The sequence below is a fragment of the Manis pentadactyla genome, chromosome 11 (genome assembly GCF_030020395.1).
Source record: "Manis pentadactyla isolate mManPen7 chromosome 11, mManPen7.hap1, whole genome shotgun sequence".
Taxonomy (NCBI): domain Eukaryota; kingdom Metazoa; phylum Chordata; class Mammalia; order Pholidota; family Manidae; genus Manis; species Manis pentadactyla.
Genome location: NC_080029.1, coordinates 34612952 through 34639472, shown reverse-complemented (window position 1 = coordinate 34639472; position 26521 = coordinate 34612952). Strand labels below are relative to the sequence as shown.

Sequence of the window (26521 nt, the reverse complement as noted above, 5' to 3'; positions counted from 1 at the left end):
GTACCATCCTTGCATCCCTGGAATAAATCCTACTTGATCATGGTGGATAATGTGTGTTTGAATTCAGTTTGCTAATATTTTGTTGAATATGTTTGCATCTGTGTTCATCAGGCATATTGGTCCATAATTTCCTTTTTTTGTGGTGTTTTTGCCTGGTTTTCCTATTAGAGTGATGGTGGCCTTGTATAATGAGTTTGGGAGTATTCCCACTTCTACTTTTTGGAAAACTTTAAGGAGGATGGGTATTAGGTCTTCACTAAATGTGTGACAAAATTCAGCAGTGAAGCATCTGTTCCAGGGCAGGGATTTTGTTCTTAGGTAGTGTTTTGATTACCAGCTCAATTTCATTGCTGGTAATTGGTCTGTTCAGAATTTCTATTTCTTTCTGGGTCAGCCTTGGAAGGTTGTATTTTTCTAGAAAGTTGTCCTTTTCCTCTAGGTTATCCAGTTTCTTGGCATTTAATTTTTCATAGTATTCTCTAATAATTGTTTATATTTCTGTGGTGTCTGTAGTGATTTTTCCTTTCTCATTTCTCATTTTGTTTATGTGTGTAGACTGGTTGGTTAGTCTGGCTATGGGTTTATCTATTTTGTTTATATTCTCAAATAACCAGCTCTTGCTTTCATTGATTATTTCTATAGTTTTATTCTTCTCTATTTTATTTATTTATGTTCTGATCTTTATTATGTCCCTCCTTCTACTGACTTTTGAGTTCATTTGTTCTTTTTCTAGTTTCATTAATTGTGTGTTTCCACTGTTAATATGGGATTGTTCTTTCCTGAGGTAGGCCTGTATTGTAATATACTTTCCACATAGCATGGCCTTCTCTGCATCCCAAAGATTTTGCGGTGTTGAATCATTGTTGTCATTTGTCTCAATGTATTGCTTGATTTCTGTTTTTATTTGGTTATTGATCCATTGGTTATTTAGGAGCATGTTGTGCCTCCATGTGTTTGTGGGATTTTTCATTTTCCCTCTTCTTCTACTTTTTTGGAAAACTTTAAGAAGGATGAGTCTTTGCTCCTCTTTAAATGTTTGGTAATATTCAGCTGTGAAACCATCTGGTTCTGGACTTTAGTTTGTTGGGAGTTTTTTTATTATGAGTTTAATGTCATTACTGGTAGTCAGTCAATTTAGATTTTCTGTTTCTTACTGGGTCAGTTTTGGATGGTTGCATTTTTTTAGGAATTTATCCATTTCTTCTAGGTTTTCCAATTTATTGGCATATAAATTTTTAAAGAATCCTCTAGTAATTTTTTGTGTTTCTAAAAATTGCTTTTAATTTATTTTATTTTATTTTTTTATATTAAGGTATGATTGGTATACGCTCTTATGAAGATTTCAACATGAACAATGTGGTTACTACATTTACCCATATTATCAAGTCCCCACCCATACCTCAAGGTAGTCACTGTCCATCTGTGTAGTAAGATGCCACAGATCCACTATGTGCCTTCTCTGTGCTACACTGTTTTCCCTGTAATCCCACACACCATGCATGTGTACTAAACATAATGCCCCTCAATACCTTTCGCCCTCCCATACCCCTCCCCTTTGGTATCCACTAGTTCATTCTTGGAGTCTCTGAGTTTGCTGCTATTTTGTTCCTTCAGTTTTGCTTCATTGTTTTACTCCACAAATGAGGGAAATCATTTGGCATTTGTTTTTCTCTACCTGGCTTATTGCACTGAGCATAATGTCCTCCAGCTCCATCCATGTTGTTGCAAATGGTTTGTTTCTTTCTTATGGCTGAATAGTATTCCATTGTGTATATGTACCACATCTTCTTTATCCATTCATCTACTGAAGGACACTTAGGTTGCTTCCATATCTTGGCTATTGTAAAAAGTCCTGCAATGAACATAGGGGTGCATATGTCTTTTTGAATCTGAGAAGTTGTATTCTTTGGGTAAATTCCAAGGAATGGGATTCCTGGGTCAAATGGTATTTTTATTTTGAGTTTTTTGAAGAACCTCCATATTGCTATTGCTTTCTATAATTGTTGAACTAGCTTACATTCCCACCAGCAATGTAGGAGGGTTCCCCTTTCTTCACAGACTCGCCAGCATTGTTGTTCTTAGTCTTTTCGATGTTGGCCATCCTTACTGGTGTGAGGTGATATCTCATTGTGGTTTTACTTTGCATTTCCCTGATGATTAGTGATGTGGAGCATCTTTTCATGTGTCTGTTCACCATCTGAATTTCTTTGGAGATCTGTCTCTTCATATCTATCCTCTGCCCATTTGTTAATCAGGCTATTTACTTTTTGGGTGTTGAGGCATGTAAGTTCTTTATTTATTTTGGATGTTAACCCCTTTTTGGATATGTCATTTAGAAATATATTCTCCCAGTAACTTCTCCTTTTATATTACTGATTTTGTTTGTGTCCTTTTTTTTTTCTTTTCTTCTTTAATGTTTTTTTTTACCTCAAATTGTTTTCTAAGCATTAGTCCAGGCTGTAGACATATGGGATGCTACATTTTAGTATAGAAAGGCAGATTATACATACAGAAATATAAAACAGGAAAAGAGGGATTATATTATGATTAGTGTTGGCTATTACTAACAAAATCATAAAATGAGTTTATATAAGTTATAAAGGTTATTTATTTTCTTTTGTTTTTTGTTTTGATTTTTGAGAAGTATGGAGATTGTAAATCCAGTGCTGGTATGTCTCTATATTCAGGTATCAGAAATTAAGTTCCTTTTATGATTTTATAAGTTCCTTTATACATCATTTCCTTTTATATTTCTTTAGCTAATCAAACCATCTAAGTTCAAGAAAAGTTGGATAGCAGTATTTTAGGCAGCCATGTGCATAGGTAAAATTTACATATCTAATTATTATAAAAGAACGGAAGTATGAATATTGGAGAAAACTAGCATAGTCTGTTACAAGTTAGGAGTAACTCATCAAAGAGATACACATCACGTTCTGGCATATGAATTTTGAGGAGGACACAATTCACCCACAACTGCTGTGTAGAAATATAGTGAACAGGGCCAGGGTGCAAGGTGTAGAAAGAAGGAACTGGTTAAGGGTCTTTCACCATTGTGTTGGTAACAGATAATGGCATCTCATGAATGTAGCCACAGTGATGGATGTTTTTTGATGAAGAATCTAAGAGTTTACTGATGATTTGGATACAGAATGTGAAAGAGAAGAGTCAGAAATGACTGAGATTTTTAGCTACTGGGAGATTATAACTGCCACTTATGGTGCTTCTTTCTTCCTCAGGACCTTTGCAGTCACTGTTCCCTCAGCCTTAATTGCTTTCACCTTAGATCTTCTCATTTCAAGTTTAATTTCAGCATCCCTGCCTACACAGGCATTTCCTGACCTTACAACTTAAAGGTGCCATTCCACAACTATGTCAAATCATCTTATCTTAATTCACTACTTGCCTTTATAAAATATATCGAGGTGTTTTTATTTCCCATCTTGCACTCTGACATGGGAATAACACAAGGACAGGGACCTTATCTGCCTTGGTAATGGCTCTATTAGTGGACCCTAAGTGAGGGACTGGCACATAAGCACTCAACAATTGAATGAATGAATTAATAAGTTACCTAGTGCCAAATGGATACTGTAGGTGAACAACAGGGAAGCACCTACCTCTAGGTGTCTAATATGGATGATTCGGTATACAGTAGATAAGAGAAAAACCTACCACAAGCCAGTTTTGCTAATGGATTTGTTTGCTTATGCAACTGTAGGACTGAGGGATACAGTGTGAGTTTCACTGGTGGTTTGATTCAGCAGCTGGGTGTCAGCTTCATTCTAAAACTGTCTTTACATATTGTGGCCCAGGGTCTGTGCAGTTCCAAGTTTCAACTCAATTAAGCCACCAATGAGAAGAGAGGAAGAGCAGGCTCTTCTGTTCACTCCTTTAGAGTGAATAGGCTTCTTTTGCAGAATCCCCTAAACATCTCTGCTTGAATCTCACAAACCCTAAGAGGGTTCATCCTGTCTTGCCAGTGGGTTTCAACCCCTGGTAAGTTCACTATGGATTCAGTGAGACCAACAAATGACAATGGAACATTCTTGGGGTGAAAGGGTTTATTACCCAGCTTGTCCTCCTGGCAAAAGGTAGAGCACTAGAATTACGTCTGCTTCTAACAGTCGGCAGGTCTATAATCCTCCTTTGTCTCTGCCTCCACCCAGAGCACTGGGCATAGCTCTTTATGTAGTGACTCAGTCAATAATAGCTAATTGCCTAGGGTGTAGAAGCAGTAGCCTAGCCGTAGGCCAGTTACATCATCAAGTAGTTTAGGTTCAGGTGAGGAACTTGGCCATAGGAGCCTTCATTTTATTCACACTCCATCCCTCCAGGATTCTTGCATCACAATCTACATGCCCTCAATCTTCTGCAATGGTCCCTGTGCTAGAGAAACAGAGCATTGTAATCAGATTCCACAACAGTACCAGAGGATAACAGCAACATAGAGATAATAACAAAAATTAAGATACAACAAGATTTTGCTACTGGCAACAAAAATTATAATAATCCTCAAGCCTGAGGAGTTTATTTCATCTATATTCAAAATCAGTTCTGCTCAGATGAGTTCATAACTCACAGTAATGGTGCAGATAGGGAGCTCCATGCACCCCAGTGAGCAGCAGTTTTTTTGGTAGGGTGTGTGCCCAATCTACAAAGACCTTAGGGGCTATAAGACACATGTTTTAACAACACCAACATAGGCATATCTTGTCCATCAGATAGGATGCATGCAAGAGAGTGATCCTGTGATAGGACTGTGGCAGGAAGCGGGTCCCTTCCAGGCCTAGTATACCATACCTTTACTCCTCTCCCTGTGTGGGTTACTGAGGGCTCTATATATAGTGCTACTGGAGGTGCATGCACTGGCCATAATGATAAAACAAAACTTCCTGGTAAGATGCTCCTACCTTCTGGCTGTACAGGATATACTACTGTGATGTTTGGGGGCCACTTTGGTGTTACTCCAGGAATACACAGGAGTCCAACTCCCAGGCCTTGTCCCCTAGGTTCCAGAAGGGTCAGCCATCATTGGTCCATGTGTTGAAAGTTCCAAGGCCGTGTCCACTCAATGAAGTCTCTAGGGTTTAGTGCAGTTGGTGCTGGCAGTAAGATATTATTCTGGTGGCCGAACCTCGGCTTCAATGATTCTTCCTTGGTTTGTACTTGGAGTTGTATAGGGGAGGCAGCAATATGTGTTAGCATGTCTATGGTGCTCAGGACTTCCTTTCAGGGTTTCTTGTGCAAACACCATAGCACTATCTATAAGTGGACTGACCATCCCTGCAGACTATTGGTATCTGACTTCAGTCCAGATTTTAACAAACCATTGTACCTTTCTATCATGCCAGTTGTGGTAGGATTGTATAGCACATGAAACTTCCATTTGATTCCCAACTGTTGCACCCATTCTTATAGTGCATGTCCAGTAAAATGGGTGCCCTGATGGCTCTCAATTACCTGTGGTAGGCGATAGGCTGCAAAGAGATGCTCCAGGCCTCTTTTGGTTGTCTGTTGGTCTGCACAACATGTAGGAAAATTAACCAGAACTCCAGTAGCTGTGTCCACAGAAGTCATGGCATATTGGTACCCTTCTTACACTGGCAGAGGCCCCATATAGTTTATCTGCCACCTGACGAGGGGTATCAGCCCCTTAGCTATTGTCCCATGTTGCTGTGGAACGCAGTGTAAGTCTCTTTTAGAACATAGGATGCACTCTGACCAGGCTCTCCTGACTTCTTTAAAGGTCAAAGGCAAGCGCCACCAATGGTCTACAGCCCACATTAGTTTTTGCCCCACATGCAACAAATGCTGATGTAACCATTGGGCTACATCAGAGGCAGGCTTTCCTTCTAGCCAACGTATATTGGCCAATTTATCTGCTTCATCATTTCCTGGGAATGCCAGTGGCAAAGGACCTGTCACATGGTATACTGTAATTATTTTAGTCTGACCACAGGCCCATAAATCTTGTCACAATTCTTGTCCACAAAGGGGTCAGTGACCAACCAACCAGTTGGCATGGTACCATGTTGGTCGTCACAGGGTCAAGCCCTGATAGCAGCCCACCTGTCAGTGCAGATAAATATTGGGGAGGGCTCCTGGCTGATCACAAGCCACACTGCCCATAACTCTGCCCATTGACTGCTCTTCCCCTCACCATCTTCCAGCCATATTGTCACAGTCTTAAGACGGAAAGCTATGGCCCTCCATTTTGGTGGCTGCCCATGGCTGGACCTGTCTGTCTACCATGCATCTTTGGGTACAGGGGCTCTTCCTTCCCAATAAGGAATCTCTGCTACTAATGGTTCTAAGGTAAATTCTTCCTACTTTTCACTAGTATATCTCACTGGCCCCAATAAGCATTGGAGTTCTTCACTCAAGGGGCTACTAGAGAGGATGCTATGCTGCTGTAGGTAAGCACCTCACTTGGCCAGTATAGGTGTTTGTGCCATACCACTCTCTGGCTTTTTGGTCCAGTCTCATACCCACCCCAAGATGGGTAGGTGGTTATTACCTTTATTTGGGGCCATTCCAGTAATGGGTTCTGTAGTTAGTAAGGTGTGATACACCGCAACCAATTGTTTTCCTACCAAAGTGTATCATACTCTACCCCTTTCCAGAGTTGTGACCACAATCCAATATGTTGGCATGTTTGTTCAAACTGCTGCCAGAGATCCCAGACTTAAAACCGTCTTCAGTCACATGAACATCCAGCTCACAGGGCCTTGATAGGTCTTTCACACTCACAGCCTGCACAGCTTTGACTGCCCATTTTACTGTAGTAAAGGCAGATGCACATATGTCAGCTGAGTCCCACCTGACGTCCTTTCATAGCAACCAGCATAAGGGCTTCAGAATTTGTGCCAAGTGCAGGATAAACACTCTCTAGTAGCCTAGAAGACCCATAAATTGTAACAATGCCACAGTTGTAGGGTTATGAAAGGCCTGGACTTAATGACTGCTTTTGTAATAACTTCAGTCTTGCTGAACCAGACTACCCCCACAGATTTTACTGACAGACCAGGTCTCTGAACCGTGGTGCTGTTCAGAGCCCATCCTTTCTCCCGTAGATGTTGCAGCAGTCTAGGTGCTGCACCTAGATCTGAAAGAGAATCAGATGTGAGCATGATATCATCAATATAATGGTACAGCTGCACCGTTGGCGATTTCCCCCATGTAGTCAACTCCTGGGCTACAAGTCCATGACAGATGGTCAGGCTGCAGAGGAATCTATGTGTAAGTATGGTGAAAGTCCATTGCCATCCTTCCCATGTGAAGGCAAACTGTTCCTGACTTCCTGCTCAATGTCAATGGAAAAGAAGGCATTAGCAAGATATACCACATAATGGTATTTTTCTAATTCATGACTGAGGGTATCCATCAGATCTGCAATTGAGGGGACAGCAGCATGCATAGGGGATATGACTTTATCCAATTCTCTGTAATCCACTATCATACGTCAGGAGCCATCCAGCTTTTTTACTGGCCACACTGGGGAATTGAAAGGTCTATAGGTGGGTTTTATAATACTCACCTTTTCCAGTTCCTGGAGGGTTTCTCCAATCTCTTTATACCCTCCAGGCAGTTTGTATTGTTTGGTATTAGTCACCCACCAAGGCACAAGCAAAGCAATTGTAGGGTGCCAACATGTCCCCTCAGAACTGCCTTCAACACACGTACTCTCAGTCTGAACTCACCTGCAGTGGTCTGCAACCATAGACCCTGAAGGATATAAATCCCCAAAATATATTCAGGGATAGGAGATATATGCACAGTATACTTTTTTGGGGGTAGACAACCTATTCCCAAAGGGATTTGGGCTTGTTTCACTCTGATAGCCTTATGCCTGTATCCATCTGTAATTGTGGGGTTCCTGGGGAACCACTCAGGGTTACCATGTATCAGTGAACATTCAGCCCCTGTGTTCACAAGAGCCAGGACATGTTGTATGTTCACTGGGGTCCAATGGATAGCTATTTCAACATGTGGCCTCTGGACCCCCGATCCCTCAGAGGAGGTAACACCACCTTCCCCTCAGTCGAACTGTGTTCCCTAATCATCTTACTGTGTGGGCTCAAGTGAGGTTGGCTCACTCTCCAGCAGGAAGTCTTGCAAACATACAGGCCAGATTTGTGGCTCTGTCTCTGACCTCTGCCTCTTTGGTCTTAATGGCTGGAACTGCTGTTCTGGTTTCAGTTGTTGCCATAGCTCCAGTAAGATTCTATTTGACTTCTCATCTAATTTCCTTCTGTCTACTCCTGCCCTTATTAAATCAACCCACATCTGGGTCCTCGTAACCTTCATGGGGCCCTTTAAATTCTTCTTGTGAGTAGCAAACCTTATTTATTTCCATGCTGTCATTGCTTCAGCCTATCCTAAGTCTGCTACTGTATGGGTAACCTCGCTTATGGGCTGCCCTAAGTGAGGGGCAAGAATGGCCACTAGAGACCGAAAGAGGGACATGGAAGCCATTTGAAGCACAACATTTCTCATCCCTACAGTAAAAGGCTCCTCATCTTGGCCATAATTCTCTGGACTATAGATGGCATTTTTTATGCCTAGCTGCTATAACACCTGTTGGAGCTCAGCATATGTATGCCATCTAGGAGGGGAGGATGGTAAATCACCCTGTTTGTGCCACACAGCACAAAATGCAGCCATAAGCCAATCAAGGAGGGAGTTATTTCTTGGGGTCTTATGTGCATTTTGTAATCACTGCCTCAAGGCAGGCTAAACTGTCAGGGAAGCCAGCTTTCCCATCTCGGATGCAGACAGAACAATTCCATCCACTCCTAAATCCCACAGATGCAGGAGCCAAGCTAATATTGACTCCAAGGGCTTTTGCTTAAACCAGGAGCCCAAATCTACCAGCTCAGCCTGAGTATAGGGGTGGAGTATAGAGTGCCCCATGACCGGGGAGGGGTCTACACCTCTCCTGGGGGAACCCTTGGTTGCTGCATCTTTATTTTCTTTACAACCACTGGCGTGTTTCAGTAGAGGAGGGATCAGTGCCCCCGGCATCACCCCCTCATCCTTCCCCAGCTGCTCCATTTCCGGGACTGATGGCACCTTTCTCTCCACTCCCCCAAGTGCCTCCTATGCTACATCCTTTACCTTTCTTACAGTGCCTTGCAGCAGTGCTAGCTCGATCTTCAGCAACTCTCTTACCTTCACCTCCATTCCTCGAAGCTGGCATTCTTCTGCTGCCTCTTCCTGTGCTTCCCTCAGGAGTATGTCCTTTTCCTCCTTCAGAGCACTTGGTGACACTGCTATCTCATTCTGTAAGGAATCTTTTACCTCTTTCACTGGACCTCACAGTTCACATTCTCGCACTGCCTTTTGTGATTTTTGCAGTGTTCTGTCCTTTTCCTTCAGGGCCTTTACCTCTTCCACAGTACCCATAGTGATGCCATTTCAGTCACCAACAAATTTTTTACCTCCTCAATGGCACCTCCCAGCCAGTATTCTTGTGCTGCTTTCTCTTGTATTAATGCCATTTCATTCTTCTTGAATCCACAGTAGTTTGCAGCTCATGTTCTCATGCTGCCATTTCTTGCATCTCTTTCAGGAGCATGTTCTTCTCATCCATAGACATTTCTTAATACTGTGAGAAGCAGCCAATCCACTGTCCCATTGATATTAGTGGTGTATTAACATCATTTAATATGATTTTGTTGCTGTCCATTTCTCTTTGTTAGTATTAGTTTTATGTATTTAGGTACTTTTATGTTGGGTGCATAGATATTTATAATTGTTATATCCTCTTGTTGGATTGATCCCTTTTATCATTATGTAATGTCCTTCTTTGTCTCTGTTTACATTCTTTGTTTTCAAGTCTTATTTTGTCTGGTATAAGTATTGCTACTTCTGGTTTTTTCACCCTGTTATTTAAATGAAATGTAGTTTTCCATCCCTTTACTTTTAGTCTTCTTATGTCTTTAGCCTAAAATTAGTCTCTTGTAGGCAGCATATACATGGGTCTTGTTTCTTTATCCAACTTGCCACCTTATGCCTTTTGATTGGTGCATTTAGTCCATTTACATTTAATGTAATTATTGATAGGTATGTGCTTATTGCCATTTTATTGTTTTCTGGTTGTTTTGTACTTCTTCTATGTTCTTCCTCTCTTATGCTCTTCTCTTGTTGTTTGATGTTTTTCTTTAGTGTTATGCTTGGATTCCTTTTTTAAACTTCTTGTGTATCTATTATAGGCTTTACATGGTCTTCTTTATAACCTGTGGTTACTATAAGATTCAGAAATCATTTACTAAATATGTAACAGTCTATATTGTTGATAGTCATTCTATTTTGAGCACATTCTGAAAGTACAATTTTTTGTTCTTCTTCCTCTACCCTTTATGTATGTCATAAACCCCATCTTTTGTATATCCCTTGGCTAATTTTGTGTGTAGTTTATTTTACTATTTTTGTTTTTTAAACTTCGTACTTGCTTAGTAATTGGTCTACTACCATTAACTGTAGGTTTATTTTCACTGATGAAAAATACTTAGTCTTAAGAACATGTCCATCTAAAGAAGTCTCTTTAACATGTCCTGTAAGGCTAGTTTAATGGTGATGAATTATTTTAACCTTCATTTATCTGGGAAACTTAATCTCTGTAAGATACCTACTGTCACTTAAATTGTTTTTCCCATGTTGCTAAGGTGTAGTTTCTCTTTCACTGTTTTGAAGATTGTCTTCCATTCAGAAATTCGACCATGATTTGTCTTGGTATAGATTTCATTAAATTTATCACGTTTGAGGTTTGCTTGAATATGTATGTTCATAACTTTTCTTGAATATGTATGTTTATGTCTTTTGCCAAGTTCAAGAAGTTTCAAGCCATTATTCTCTCAAATTCTTTTTCAGCCCTGCACTCTTTGTTCTCTACCTTGAGGCTCAGAGGATAGAAAAGTTAGGTCTCTTGTTATTGTCCCATAGGTCACTGAGGCTTTGGTTGTGTTTTGTTTTGTTTTTTCAGTTACTTTTTCTCTGATTTTTAACATTTTTGTCAGATGATTCTAACATCTGTACCGTTTTGATGTTGGACCTATCAGTTGTCTTTCTTTCATTCATTGTGATATCTTTCTGGTTCTTGTTATGACAATTGATTTTTGATTGAGACCTGACATGCTGGGTATTATGTTATGAACTGTGGATCTTATTTAAACTTTCTCTTCTAGCTGGTTTATTCAGTTACCATGCAGCCATGTTAAGGGAGGTAGACACTGCCTCTTTACTGACAGGTTGGAGGAGATTTCAAGAACTCCATTTGGTTTTTGGTACATCAGGTGGGATCTCCATGGTACTTCAGGGTGGGCATGATAGTTGTGGCTCAACACTGTCTTCATTGATCCCTCATTGTCTAAGATTGATTGGTTAAGATAATCTGTATGGGGATGGATGAAGCTATAACTTGATAACTTGAGTTATAATACGGGCTTTGGCCAGAGATATAAAGGAATACAGAAGAGCATAAATTAGCACCTTCTGTGCAGATTCATAGGCATATGTTATACTAATGCATCTGCTAGGAATTCTATCAACTAGCTCTGAAGAGTATGTGGTATTTCTACCATGTTCCTATAAACCAGATCAGTAAACTTTTTTCCATAAAGAGCCCAATAGTAAATTTTTCTAGGTTTTGTCAACCAAGAGGCAAATTGCGGATATTATGTATATACTACTATAGCAAGCAAGAAAGAATATAGATTTCCACAATTTTTAGTATTTACAAAATCAAGTATTACAATAATAATTGAGTGTAATATTTGTCATACATGTTTACCAATTTAAAGAATGGGATTGGGTGGGGATGAGAATTAGAGCTTATAGTTACTATTTCCTGTCATCAAAATCTATTACAAATGTTAATTTGTTAATGCTGATTTGTATAGAGTTTTTATCTTTGCAAATGTCTTTTCACATGGATAGTTACTGGCAAATAATTATAGCAATATATGATTTTATGATTTTAATTGAGCACATTAATTATTTGGAATGCATTTTTAGAATTCTATTAGGTTTTATTGCCTTTTTGCATGTCATTATATTGCAGAATGATCCATTCCAACTGAAGATATGGTGGAAGCTCCTCAGTTACAGTTAAGTGGGTTTTGAAATAGGAAAGTTTTCTTTGTACTTGTATGAGGTCCAAAAAATGCTGCTGGAACTGTAGTTTGAACTCAGAAAACAAATCTGTTGCAAATTTGTCAGGAAAGTAGATTTTGGTTCTTTTTTTAACTTTTGTCAGAATGGAAATGTGTTACCTTATGACAGCACACAAGTGCATAAAGCAGCTTGAAATTACTTAAAATTAAACATTGATAGCTTTAAAATGACTATCATATTATAACTTTTGCACATAAGCATTTTTTTGCTTGTGATTTTAGACTGAATACATTAGAAAATTATGAAATATCTGTCACAACAGTTTAACTTCTTTTATTGTTCATGTGCTTCTTTCAGTTTGCTTTGTAATAGTTCTTTGTACTTAGTTTACATCGTTTTAGGAAGAATTCAGGGAACTTTCCTCCTAGCAGAAAATTGTAGGATTTAAGTATCAGAAAAAAGTGATATCAAAGAGTAGATAATTTGTATCAGTAAATGTTTCTTAAAATCAATCTGCTTAAAATAGGGACTCAAATTTGGTATAAAAAGTGGATTAGAATCCTAATATTTATATGGAATTGCATGGGATGATGTGTACCCCAAAATATATTGAGTAAAATGTTGGGAGAATCACAGTTCCAGTTCAAAAGCTTACCACACAGATATAGTAATCAAAACAATGTAATATTAATATAAGGGTAGAAGTAGTATAGATCAATGCAATAGAATTCAATCCAGAAGTAACCCAACACATATCTATGGTTGATTTTTTAAAAGAGCGCCAAGACCATTCAATATAAAATAACAGCCTCTTCAAACAATGGTACCAGACCAATTATATAACCAAATGTAGAAGAATGAAGTTAGATTCTTACCCTCACACCACGCACAAACATTAACTCAAAATGGATAAAAGACCTTAATATAAGAGTGAAAATATAAAATTTTACAAAAAAATAGGGAAAATTCCACATGATCTTGGATTTGGCAATGGTTTCTTAAACATGACACCAAAGACACAAGCTACCAAAGAAAAAATAATAAATTGAACTTTAGCAAAATTAAGAATTTGCACATAAAAGGACACTATCAAGCAAACATAAGGCCAATTCACAGAATGGAAGAAAATATTTGCAAATCATAAGTCTGATAAGGATCTAGTGTCTAGAATATATATAAAGACATCTTTCACCTTAACAACAGAAAGATAAGCAAAAGTGTGTAAAGGACTTGAACAGTCATTTCCTCAAAGAAGATATACAAATGGCCAAGAAGCCCAAGAAAAGATGGTCAACATCATTTTTCATTACAGAAATGTAATCAAAATAAAGAGATTATACTTCATACTCACTATTATGACTATATTACAAAAAACAGACAAAGGAACTGTGGATACGGTGGATGTGATACATTGCTGGTGGATTATAAAATAGTGCAATTGCTTTGAAAAACAATTTTGTGGCACCTCAAAATATTAAACTTGGGATTACCAGATGATTCAGCGATTTCATTTCTGGGTATGTACCCCAAAGGTACGGTGGGGTCTCCTCAGTTACGGAGTTAAATGGATTTTGAAATAATGACATTTTTCTTTGTAATGTATCAGGTCCAAAAATATGCTACTATAACTGTAGTTTGAACTCAGAAAACAAATCTGTGCAAATTCATCAGGAAAGTAGATTTTGCTTCTTGTTTTAACTTTTGTAAGATTGGAAATGTACTCAAACAAATACTTGTACACCCATGCTCATTCAGCACTGTTTACAATAACCAAAAGGTAGAAACAGCCCAAATGGCCAACAAAGATTGAACTGATAAACTAAAGTGGTAATACAGACAATGAAATTTTATTCAGCAATAAAGAGGAATGAAGAACTGATAGTGTGCTACAACATGGATGCACCTTGAAAACATGATGGTAAGGGAAAGAATCCAGCCACAAAAAGTCATATATTCTATGCTTCAATTTGTATGAGGTGTCCAGAATGGTTAACTCCATAGAGATGGAAAGCAGATAGAAAGTGGTTGTGAGGGACTGGGAAAGGGAGGAATGGAGACTCTCTGATTAATGGGTAATGGGTTTCTCTTGGGATGATGAAAATGTTTTGGAATTAGGGGTGGTGGTTGCATATTATGAATATACTAAATGTCACTGAACTGTGTACTTTAAAATGGTTAATTTTGAGATATGTGCATTTTTGCTTAAATAACAAAATACAGATTTATCTTGAAAAATGAAACCAGAGATTATGGAGTCAGTCTAATTTTTCTTATTTCAGTTATTAAGCTATCTAATATGTTTTCAGAATAGATTAAGTGCTGAATTTTTGGCAGTATTTTAGAATTATAGCATACTGACACTTTCCACTAAACATGTAACTTTCATAACAGAAAGGGATATTTTTGGGAAAACATGTAGTATTCCAAAACTAGCTCTTTTTGTCAAATATTTGTCTTTGGAAACACTTATATCAATATCCTTATCCTTTCCTTTGATTTTAAACTATTGTCTCATTTACCCAGTATACACTGAAAAAATTCATTGGACTCTCTCTATAGCATAAATGCATATTTTATTTTAATTACCAGTTGTTTTCACAGGGCCATTTGGGATTTTATTTCATTGGATGTTTAGAAACTACAGAATGAATAAATTTTGAGTTGAATATGTTTTTACTGTCACCTTAGTAATTTTCAAATGGTGCTCTATTTTTATATTCTTACACATGGGACAATACAATCTGTTTTATAATCATTTGATTCCTCCTGTGCTATATTTTAAACATGAATTTGTGAAAATAGAAATTTTCTTGTTACAGCAAAATCCTTCTTGACCAGTGTAAGATAGAATATAAATGTCATCCTAGAAGTAAGAAAGAGATGGCTAGGTCTTTCATAATATAGTTCCTAATAATAAGATGGCATAATTCATAATAACAGGACTTAGAAAATACATTATGAAGATCTTTTATCAAAGATTATATTCATTATTCATATTATACTTCTTAAAAATGAGAAAATGCACATGAAATGCTTAGCACATAATTAATGACAACTGTTACTTGATTATAGGCCAGAAAGGTGAATACATACAGAAAAAGGTGCATGATTGACTAAGAACCCTGCTAGGGGTTTATTTTACAAATATTTCTAAGTGTATTGAGTTTGAATGCTGACATTTGTTGATCATAGGCAAACCATGATTTTCATCTATAAAATAATGGAGAGTGGAACTAATACAGTTTGTTCTAAGGTGTGTATGTATGTGTATATGTGTGTTTCCACTTCTATAAAATTTTCTTTAGTGAATTTCTTCAAATATAATTTTTGAAGCAATCTAATATATAAAACAGAAACAGAGCTCTTTAGCTGAAAGAGCTGGGATGTCATTGATCTGAGATACCTCCACAGAACCCATCAGATACAAAGCACAGTTAACTAACCGCTTAACTAGAATATCCACTTAACTAGAAGATCTCCAGTGTTTCATTCAACTTTGAAAACTGTAATGCTTTAATAATGCTCTGATTTAGCATTTGTCATCTCATAATGAATTTTAATTGTGTATCTTTTATTGCTTTAAAGTTGTGGAAATGTGGAATCTGGAATATGTGAGAAATCGATCAGAATGATGGTCATTATGGCACAGTGTTTGACAGTGTAGGCTCTGGAGTTAATGTAGATTTTCCCAGTACTGCTATTTATTAGCTATATGAATTCTAGCAGGATGCTTAATCTCCCCATGCTTCAGTGTCCTCATTTGTAAGATGGGGATACAAATAGTTCAGTCATCAAATGATTATGAAGATTAAGTAAGATAATGAATATGAAATGCTTAGCACATAGTGGCAATATTATCTTGATTATAGATCTGAAAGATGAACATTTGTAGGAAAAAATGCATATGATTGGATAAACTGTGTTAGAGACCATTTTACAAATATTTTGAATTAATTTTACTTTGTTCCTTTATAAGTTAATTATTATATCAATATAAACCAGACTGAGATGCAAGTTTATGGTTTTCATGTTAGTAACAAGTTTTTATTATGATTTCTCCTATTTTATCTGACTTTTATGATGACATATTGAAGAACTCTTTGTTTATCAGTGGAATAAAGAATAGAGTAATTCCTTTAGTTAGTATATACTGAGGAAAAAGATGACAAAAAAATATAATGACCAAAACTGATTGATTCTGGTGTGATTTATACATCAGACAGTATGTTCACTAGTTTCTTAAAATGTGCCATATTCTTAATTTGAAATTCAAAAACAAAATTTGTTGCCTTGGTGAAAAAAACCTTAACTAAAAGCAATATATTTTGTTAGGCAGCCAGAGTTTCAGAACTTTTGCTAAGAAACTGTTTCTTTAGATTTCTTGCTCTGTTTTTAACTTAAAATTTGGATTGAGACATGAATTTTAGAAAAGTGCCTTTAGCAAAACTCACTTCACAGATAACAGACTAGCAAGCCTTTAAAGGAGCAAAGGTTTATTCCATTTTAATTGAGCCTCCAAAACTTTCAGGTTCCTGAGTTTGTAATAAACTCTCATATTTGCCAAATTCGGTAAGAAACTTTTTTCTTTTTTTTTTTTTTAGATAATTATTTTTTATTGAAGGGTAGTTGACACACAGTATTACATTACATTAGTTTCAGGTGTACAACTTTATGAGAACAAATTTTATAATATATCTTCAGTTTTAGTTCAACTCAGCTGGGATCCAGTTTTTCTTACAATGTGCCAACATTGTATTATTTTGCTTTTGGCCCTACTCAGGAAATGGTATAATGAAGAGCATTTGTGTTAAAATTATGAAAAGCAGAAGAATTTTCTCAACTCCACAGGTTGAGTCAGTATTAAATATGAAATGAAAATTATATATTTATCACAATTACTTTATTTATTGCAAAAAAAAGGTGGGGGTATCTTTTTGCAAATAATATAAAGGAATCCAAACTTTTTCTGCAGAGTTGTTAGTGTGTCATTTTTTATATGTACTAATCATTTATAGCAGATGAAGATCCAAATTTAGAAGGCTTAAAGCTTGTAATTTTGAGGGATTCTCTATAAAAAAAGGAAATATAAAATCCAAATAAAATACTGGGTGATTATCTTTGAATCTTTGAAAGGAACAAGACAAGTGTTGTATTCTTCTTGTTCCTTATGTAGATTAGAAATGGCAAAGATAAATACATAAGATATATATATACACACAAACACATATAATAAATCTGTTAAACTGAAATAGAAAATAATTGCTTAATGTTCATGCTAAGAAATATAAAATATTTTAAGTGAAGTTTTATTTTGCCTCTAATTTTAAGGTGATATTTTATCAAGGTACAGACTTTTAGATTCTGTTCTCCTTCCAAGCCTTTTAACCATTGTTCCTTTGTCTTCTGGATTCTTTAATTTAAGTTGAATACTTAGCTGTAAGTTCTATGGTTTTTCCTTTGAAGATGATGTGTCCATTTTCTTCCACCAGCTGTTTTTAACATTTTCTTATTATCTTTTATTTTCAGCGGTTTGACTGCTGGGTGTGATTTTCTTTCCCTTTTCCCTATGTGGAGTTGGCTATACTTCCTTAGTCAGTGTGGAGTTTTGGAATAGTCTCAGCTATTATTTTCTGAAACTATTGCTTCGTCCCCACCCTCTGTCTCCTATTCTCAACAACAATTACGTTGGGCTGTTTGATTCCCAAATGTCTTTTCTTTTAAATTTAATTTTTTATGTTGAGGTACATACATGGCCTAGACGTCTCTTCTTTCTTTTCATTCTTTTTTCTTTCTGCTGTTTTACTTGAGTGCTTTTCTGTCTTCCAATTTGCTGACCTATTCTTCTGCATCCTCTAAAATACTGTTGATTCCCTCTAATGTGTTTGTCATTTCATTTATTGTAGTCTTCATCTGTGATAAATTCTTTTTTGTTTCCTATCTCTGTTGATGTTCTCACTGAGTTCATCCACTCCACTCTTCTTTAGTGAGCATCTTTGTAACCAGTAATTTAACTCTTTGACAGGTAGATTGTTTACTTCTGTTTCATTTAGGTTTTTTTCCTGAAGTTTTGTTATGTTCCTTTGTTTCAGGCATATCTCTGCCTCGCTTCATTTTGTTTGACTTTCAGTGTTTGTTTCTGTGAATTAAACGAAAGGGCTCTCTCCCCCACTATTGAATGCTTGCATTGTGAAGGTGTCTGCCGGGTTGACAGTGGGCCAGGGCTGTGCAAAGGGGGCTGCCAGGGATGGTAGGGGCATGGGCAGGTTGAATCCATGCGAGTGTCACTCTAGTACTGCCTTGGTAGTACTGCTGGATTTCTTACCGATGTGTTGGGGTTGGGTGTAGGCTGGGAAGCCACCTTCCTTATATCTGGATCTGGTGTGTTCATCCTGACCCAGGCCCCTTCCTAGTATCAGAGTGTGTGGGGAACATAAACAATGGCACTTAATGTGCTCCTGCATGCATAGATAACAAAATGATGAAGCTCACTCACCCTGTTCCCATCTGCACTAACAATGTTCAGGGAATGTAAACAGTGGCACTCACCCTGCTCCCATCTGAGCTAGCAGTGTTTGGTTGAGGGAGAAGGGTGTAAACAATGGCACTCTGCTCCGGTAGGCACTAGCATTGTCTTGGGGAAATGCAAACAATGCCAGCACCTTTGGTCCCAGAGAGAGCTCTGGCAATTTCCTTGCCATCTGGCAGGTGCTTGAGTTCTAAAAATCAACTTCCTTCAATTATAGTCATGGTTGGCTTTAAATCCTCCAACTCAAGGCTGTTTTCTGTGTGACCCAGGGCAGGTGAGTTTGTGCTTTAATAGCTCAATTACATTCTTCCCTACTGCAGGGCCACACTGGCATTGGGACTCCTTCTGTTACCATGTCTCCATCTCTCCTGCTGGGTTTTATGTGGTCTCTTTATCCTTGGTTGTGCATAAAGAATTCATTGAGGTCTCAGTTTTTTCTCAGGTCTTATGCTCTGTTCCATTGTTCTTTCTTTTTCCTCTTCCTTCAGTTTGGATATTTTCTACTGATCTCTTCAAGTTAACTAATCCTATATATTGCTATATTGAATCAGCTATAAAACTCACCCTCTGATTTCTTAATTTCAGATATTTTGCATTTATACAATTACTATTTGATTCTTTACATAGATACGAATTTTCTTCTGTAATTTTCCTCTTTTCATCTACTGTAAACATTTTTCTGTGTTTTCTTAGGTTAAATAAGTTTTCTTAAAGTTTAAGTTTTTTAAAAATCCTTATCTTCTAATTTTGTATCATCGGTAAAATGGTTTATATATGCAATTTTTTCTTGATTATTAGTCACATTTTGTGCCAATTCCCATACTTTGTTATTTATTTATTTATTTATTTATTTATTTGCTGCTATCATTACTCTACAATTACATAAGGAACATTATGTTTACTAGACTCCCCCCTTCACCAAGTCCCCTTCACATACCCCATTAGTCACGGTCCATCAGCGTAGTAAAATGCTGTAAAATCACTATTTGTCTTCCCTGTATTGCACAGCCCTCCCCGTGCCCCCACCACCACATTATACATGCTAATTGTAATGCCCCCTTTCTTCTTCCCCCACTTCACCCTCCCTTCCCACCCATCCTCCCCAGTCCCTTTCCCTTTGGTAACTGTTAGTCCTTTCTTGGGTTCTGTGATTCTGCTGCTGTTTTGTTCCTTCAGTTTTTCCTTTGTCCTTATACTCCACAGATGAGTGAAATCATTTGGTACTTGTCTTTCTCTGCCTGGCTTATTTCACTGAGCATAATACCCTCTAACTCCATCCATGTTGTTGCAAATGGTAGGATTTGTTTTCTTCTTATAGCTGAATAATATTCCATTGTGTATATGTACCACATCTTCTTTATCCATTCATCTACTGATGGACACTTAGGTTGCTTCCATTTCTTGGCTATTGTAAATAGCGCTGCAATAAACACAGGGGTGCATATGTCTTTTTCAAATTGGGCTGCTGTATTCTTAGGGTAAATTCCTAGAAGTGGGATTCCTGGGTCAAATAGTATTTCTATTTTGAGCATTTTGAGGGACCTCCATACTGCTTTCCACAATGGTTGAACTAATTTACATTCCCACCAGCAGTGTAGGAGGGTTCCCCTTTCTCCACACCCTCATCAATATTTGTTGTTGTTTGTCTTTTGGATGGTGACAATCCTTACTGGTGTGAGGTGATATCTCATTGTGGTTTAAATTTGCATTTCTCTGATGACTAGCGATGTGGAGCATCTTTTCATGTGTTTGTTGGCCATCTGAATTTCTTCTTTAGAGAATGGTCTATTCAGCTCCTCTGCCCATTTTTTAATTGGATTGTTCACTTTTTGTTAGTTGAGGTGCGTGAGCTCTTTATATATTTTGGATGTCAACCCTTTATCAGATCTGTCATTTATGAATATATTCTCCCATACCGTAGGATGGCTTTTTGTTCTATTGATGGTATCTTTTGCTGTACAGAAGCTTTTCAGTTTGATATAGTCCCACTTCTTCATTTTTGCTTTTATTTCCCTTGCCCAGGGAGATATGTTCATGAAGAAGTTGCTCTTTTTTTTTGCCTATGTCTTTTTCTTAGAGTTTTATGGTTTCATGACTTACATTCAAGTCTTTGATCCATTTTAAATTTACTTTTGTGTATGGGGTCAGACAATGATCCAGTTTCATTCTCTTACATGTAGTTGTCCAGTCTTGCCAACATCAGCTGTTGAAGAGGCTGTCATTTCCCCATTGTATGTCCATGGCTCCTTTATCGTATATTGATTGACCATATATGTTTGGGTTAATGTCTGGAGACTCTATTCTGTTCCACTGGTCTGTGGCTCTGTTCTTGTGCCAGTACCAAATTGTCTTGATTACTGTGGCTTTGTAGTAGAGCTTTAAGTTGGGGAGCAAGATCCCTCCCACTTTATTCTTCCTTCTCAGGATTGCTTTGGCTATTCTGGGTCTTTGGTGGTTCCATATGAATTTTAGAATTATTTGTTCCACTTCATTGAAGAATGCTGTTGGTAGTTTGATAGGGATTGCATTAAATCTGTAGATTGCTTTGGGCAGGATGGCCATTTTGACAATATTAATTCTTCCTAGCCAAGATCATGGGATGAGTTTCCATTTGTTAGTGTCCTCTTTAATTTTTCTTAAGAATGTCTTATAGTTTTCAGAGTATAGGTCTTTCAATTCCTTGGTTAGGTTTATTCCTAGGTATTTTATTCTCTTTGATGTAGTTATGAAATGAATTGTTTTCCTGGTTTCTCTTTCTATTAGTTCATTGTTACTGTATAGGAAAGCCTCAGATTTCTGTGTATTAATTTTGTATCCTGCAAATTTGCTGTATTCTGATATCAGTTCTAGTAGTTTTGGAGTGGAGTCCTTAGGGGTTTTTATATACAATATCATGTCATCTGCAAATAGTGACAGTTTGACTTCTTCTTTACCAATCTGGATTCCTTGTATTTCTTTGTTTTGTCTAATTGCCATGGCTAGGACCTCCAGTACTATGTTGAATAACAGTGGGGAGAGTGGGCATCCCTGTCTTGTTTCCGAACTTAGAGGAAATGCTTTCAGCTTCTCACTGTTCAGTATGATGTTGGCTGTGGGTTTTTCATATATGGCCTTTATTATGTTTAGGTACTTTCCGTCTGTACCCATTTTGCTGAGACTTTTTATCTTGAATGGATGTTGAATTTTGTAGAATGCTCTTTCTGCATCTATGGAGATGATCATGTGATTTTTGTCCTTCTTTTTGTTTATATAGTGGATGATGTTGATGGATTTTCGAATGTTGTACCATCTTTGCATCCCTGAGATGAATTCCACTTGATCATGGTGTATGATCCTCTTGATGTATTTTTGAATTCTGTTTGCTAATATTTTGTTGAGAATTTTTGCATCTATGTTCATCAAGGATATTGGTCTGTAATTTTCTTTTTAGGTGGGATCTTTGCCTGGTTTTGGTATTAGGGTGATGCTGGCTCCATAGAATGAGTCTGAAGGTATTCCCTCTTCTTCTATTTTTTGGAAACCTTTAAGGAGAATGGTATTATGTCTTCTCTGTATGTCTGATAAAACTGCGCAGTAAATTCATCTGGTCCGGGAGTTTTGGTCTTGGTTAGTTTTTTTTATTACCGATTCAATTTTGTTGCTGGTAATTGGTCTGTTTAGATTTTCTGTTTCTTCCTTGGTCAGTCTTGGAAGGTTGTGTTTTTCTAGGATGTTGTCCATTTCTTCTAGGTTTTCCAGCTTTTTGGCATATAGTTTTATGTAGTATTCTCTAATAATTCTTTGTATTGCTGTGGGGTCTGTCATGATATTTTCCTTTCTCATTTCTGATTCTGTTGGTGTGTGTAGATTCTCTTTTTCTTTTTAGAAGTCTGGCTAGGGGCTTATCTGTTTTGTTTATTTTCTTAAAGAACCAGCTCTCGGTTTCATTGATTTTTTTCTATTGTTTTATTCTTCTCAATTTTATTTATTTCTTCTCTGATCTTTATTATGTCCTCCTTCTGCTGACTTTAGGCCTCATTTGTTCTTCTTTTTCCAATTTCAATAATTGTGTCTTTAGACTATTCATTTGGGATTGTTCTTCCTTCTTTAAATATGCCTGGATTGCTATATACTTTCCTCTTAAGACTGCTTTCGGTGCTTCCCATAGAAGTTGGGGCTTTTTGTTGTTGTTGTCATTTGTTTCCATATATTCCTTGATCTCTATTTTGATTTGGTCATTAATCCATTGATTATTTAGGAGCATGTTGTTAAGCCTCCATGTGTTTGTGAGCCTTTTTGCTTTCTTTGTACAATTTATTTCTAGTTTTATACCTTTGTGTTCTGAAAAGTTGGTTGGTAGAATTTCAATCTTTTTGAATTTACTGAGGCTCTTTTTGTGGCCTAGTATATGGTCTATTCTGGAGAATGTTACATGTGCACTTGAGAAGAATGTGTATCCTGTTGCTTTGGGTGTAGAGTTCTATAGATGTCTATTAGGTCCATCTTTTCTAATGTGTTGTTCAGTGCCTCTGTGTCCTTACTTATTTTCTGTCTGGTTTATCTGTCCTTTGGAGTGAGTGGTTTGTTGAAGTCTCCTAAAATAAATGCATTGCATCCTATTTCCTCCTTTAATTCTGTTAGTATTTGTTTCACATATGTTGGTGCGCCTGTATTCGGTGCATATATGTTTATAATGGTTATATCCTCTTGTTGGATTGACCCCTTTATCATTATATAATGTCCTTCTTTATCTCTTGTTACTTTCTTTGTTTTGAAGTCTATTTTGTCTGATACTAGTACTGCAACACCTGCTTTTTTCTCCTCGTTGTTTGCAAGAAATATCTTTTTCCATCCCTTGACTTTTAGTCTCTGCATGTCTTTGGGTTTGAGGTAGGTCTCTTGTAAGCAGCATATAGACGAGTCGTGCTTTTTTATCCATTCTGTTACTCTGTGTCTTTTGATTGGTGCATTCAGTCCATTTACATTTAGGGTGATTATTGAAAGATATGTACTTATTGCCATTGCAGGCTTTAGGTTCGTGGTTACCAAAGGTTCAAGGTTAGCTTCTTTACTATCTTACAGTCTAACTTAACTCGCTTATTGAGCTATTATAAACACAGTCTGATTATTCTTTATTTCTCTCCCTTCTTATTCCTCCTCCTCCATTCTTTATATGTTGGTTCTTTTATTCTGTGCTCTTTCGTGTTTCCTTTGACTGTTTTTGTGGGTAGTTGATTTTATTTTTTGCCTTTAGTTAGTATTTGATTGTTCCAGTTTCTTTGCTGTGATTTATTTTCTCTGGTGACATCTGTTTAGCCTTAGGAGTGCTTCCATCTAGAGCAGTCCCTCTAAAATACCCTGTAGAGGTGGTTTGTTGGAGGCAAATTCCCTCAACTTTTGCTTGTCTGGGAATTGTTTAATCCCTCCTTCATATTTAAATAATAATCATGCTGGATACAGTATCCTTGGTTCAAGGCCCTTTTGTTTCATTGCATTAAATATATGCCATTCTCTTCTGGCATGTAAGGTTTCTGTTGAAATGTCTGATGATAACCTGATGGGTTTTCCTTTGTAGGTGACCTTTTGTCTCTCTCTGGCTGCCTTTAATACTCTGTCCTTGTCTTTGCTCTTTGCCATTTTAGTTATTATGTGTCTTGGTGTTGTCCTCCTTGGGTCCCTTGTGTTGGGGGTTCTGTGTGCTTCTGTGATCTGAGAGACTATTTTGTCCCCCAGTCTGAGGAAGTTTTGAGCAATTATTTCTTCAAAGACACTTTCTATCCCTTTTTCTCTCTCTTCTTCTTCTGGTACCCCTATAATGCAGATATTGTTCTGTTTTGATTGGTCACACAGTTCTCTTAATATTCTTTCCTTCCTGGAGATCCTTTTATCTCTCTCTGCGTCAGATTCTCTGCGCTCCTGTTCTCTGATTTTTATTCCATCAATGGCCTCTTTCATCGCTTCCATTCTACTTTGAAGTCCTTGCAGAGATTGTTTCATTTCTGTATTCTCCCTCCTTAGTTCTTGCATATTTCTCTGAAATTCCATCAGCATGGTTATGACCTTCATTTTGAATTCTTTTTCTGGAAGATTGGTTAGGTCCATCTCCCCAGGTTCCCTCTCAGTGGAGGATGTCTGTGTGATTGTGGTCTGAATCAAATTCTTCTGCCTTTTCATGGTGATGGGCAGATGGCACCTGTGTCAGCTAGGAGAACAAAATCCCTTCCTGTTTGTTCCTTGCGTTCGTCTCCTGGGAGAACAGCGACCCCTAGCGACTTGTGTTGGGCATTTGTGTACAGATGGGGTCTCTGATTCTTGCCCAGGCTACTGTGGAGCTCCACGCAGCTGCTGTAGACGTGGCAGGCCTCAGGCTGCTGCTCCACTATGGCGGCCGTGCTGGACGGGGAACTGGCGGGAGGCTGTTCATCGCTGTGAGGGGCCTCAGAGCTGCCCTGCCGCTTTGGGGGTTAGGCCGTCTGGAGTTCCCCGGGATTCCCAGCTGCTGGGCTGTGTGCTCTGGGATACTTCTGTCCAGCTTTGAGGCCCCTGTCCCTTTAAGACTTTCAAAATGCACTTGCTTTTCTTTTGTCCTAGGGGTGCCGGCTGCATGGACCCGCTTGTAGATTTTACTGTCCTGTTACCCTAGTATCCAGCACATCACACACTGTGTGTCTGTGCTCCCAGTGTGGATGTCTAGGGCTGGATATTTAGCAGTCCTGGGCTCCCTCTCCCTCTCTACTCCAACTCCTCTCCTCCTGCCAGGCAGTTGGGGTAGGGATGTCGCTCAGGTCCCACCGGGCTGCGGCTTGTATCTTACCTCCATTGTGAGGCGCTGGGTTCTCGCAGATGTAGATGTAGCCTCGCTGTTGTCCTGTATCTTCTGGTCTCTCTTTTAGGAATAGTTGTATTTGTTGTATTTTCAAAAATATATATGTTTTTGGGAAGAGATTTTCACTTTCTTACTCATGCTGCCATCTTGGCTCCTCCATATTTTGTAATTTTTTGTCATATAGTGTTTATTAGAGTATCATAGAAACTGATGTACATGCTATTTTCTCTCAATTCTGTATTAGAAAGAAATGACTAAGTGCTAATCACCTCAATTCTACCATAAATTGAGCTGGGTGGTTTGAATGACAGTTTTAGATCTATTTAGTCTATTTCTGGTTTTAAATGTCTAAGGGCAAGACCTGTTCTGTTGCAGGTATTTCTCTCTGGTGTGACTTTGTACTTATATACTTTGAAATTTGGGAGATTTTACTCTACCTTTTGAATTCTTCCTGCTTTTACTCATCCCCTCTGTCAAGGTAGGTGTGCTTTTTGTTGAGAGCAAGTGTCTTGAGAAGAGGCCTGTTGAAATTCTACACTGAAAGCAATAAGTTCCACCTGTTACATTGTACTCCTAATCACCACAACACTACCGAAAACGTTATTTGTCCTCCCGCCCATTCTTTCCTCCTCCCTGCAAATCCTTTTGTGCAATCCCAGCCCTCAGCACATCTCCCAGGAGAAAATGGTTTATGTTTTGGGGGTTCCATAGGATCCCAATCTGTCATGCCAGCCCATGAACCAGGAGCATACCAGGTTCTCTTCCCTAGTGGTGTCCCTCTTTCTAATTTTTAGTTCATGTGTAGATGGCAAATCCTTTCAGAAATGAAAACAAGTATAAGGCTAAGCTTACCTAAGAAGAGATACCACTCTTTCCTAGTTTATGCTTTTTGCTCCCATTGCTTTCCAGTATCTTTAAAAACATGATTTTGGTGGATAATTTATCTTTTTTTTCCCTAGTTGTGGAAGCAGTGACTTGCCACTATGTTCTAGTAAATGAGTTTTATAAGAATAAAATTTGGTCCTAAATGTCTAGTCTTTTATATAGTGCATTTATATATAGTCTTTATGCTT

The 26521-nt window shown here is 37.8% G+C and overlaps 1 protein-coding gene across 14 annotated transcripts in view; it reads left to right on the top strand.

The window, feature by feature from the left end:
- Window positions 1-26521, top strand: part of GPHN (gephyrin) — a 752379-nt gene that overhangs the window by 180195 nt on the left and 545663 nt on the right. The window lies entirely within an intron of this gene.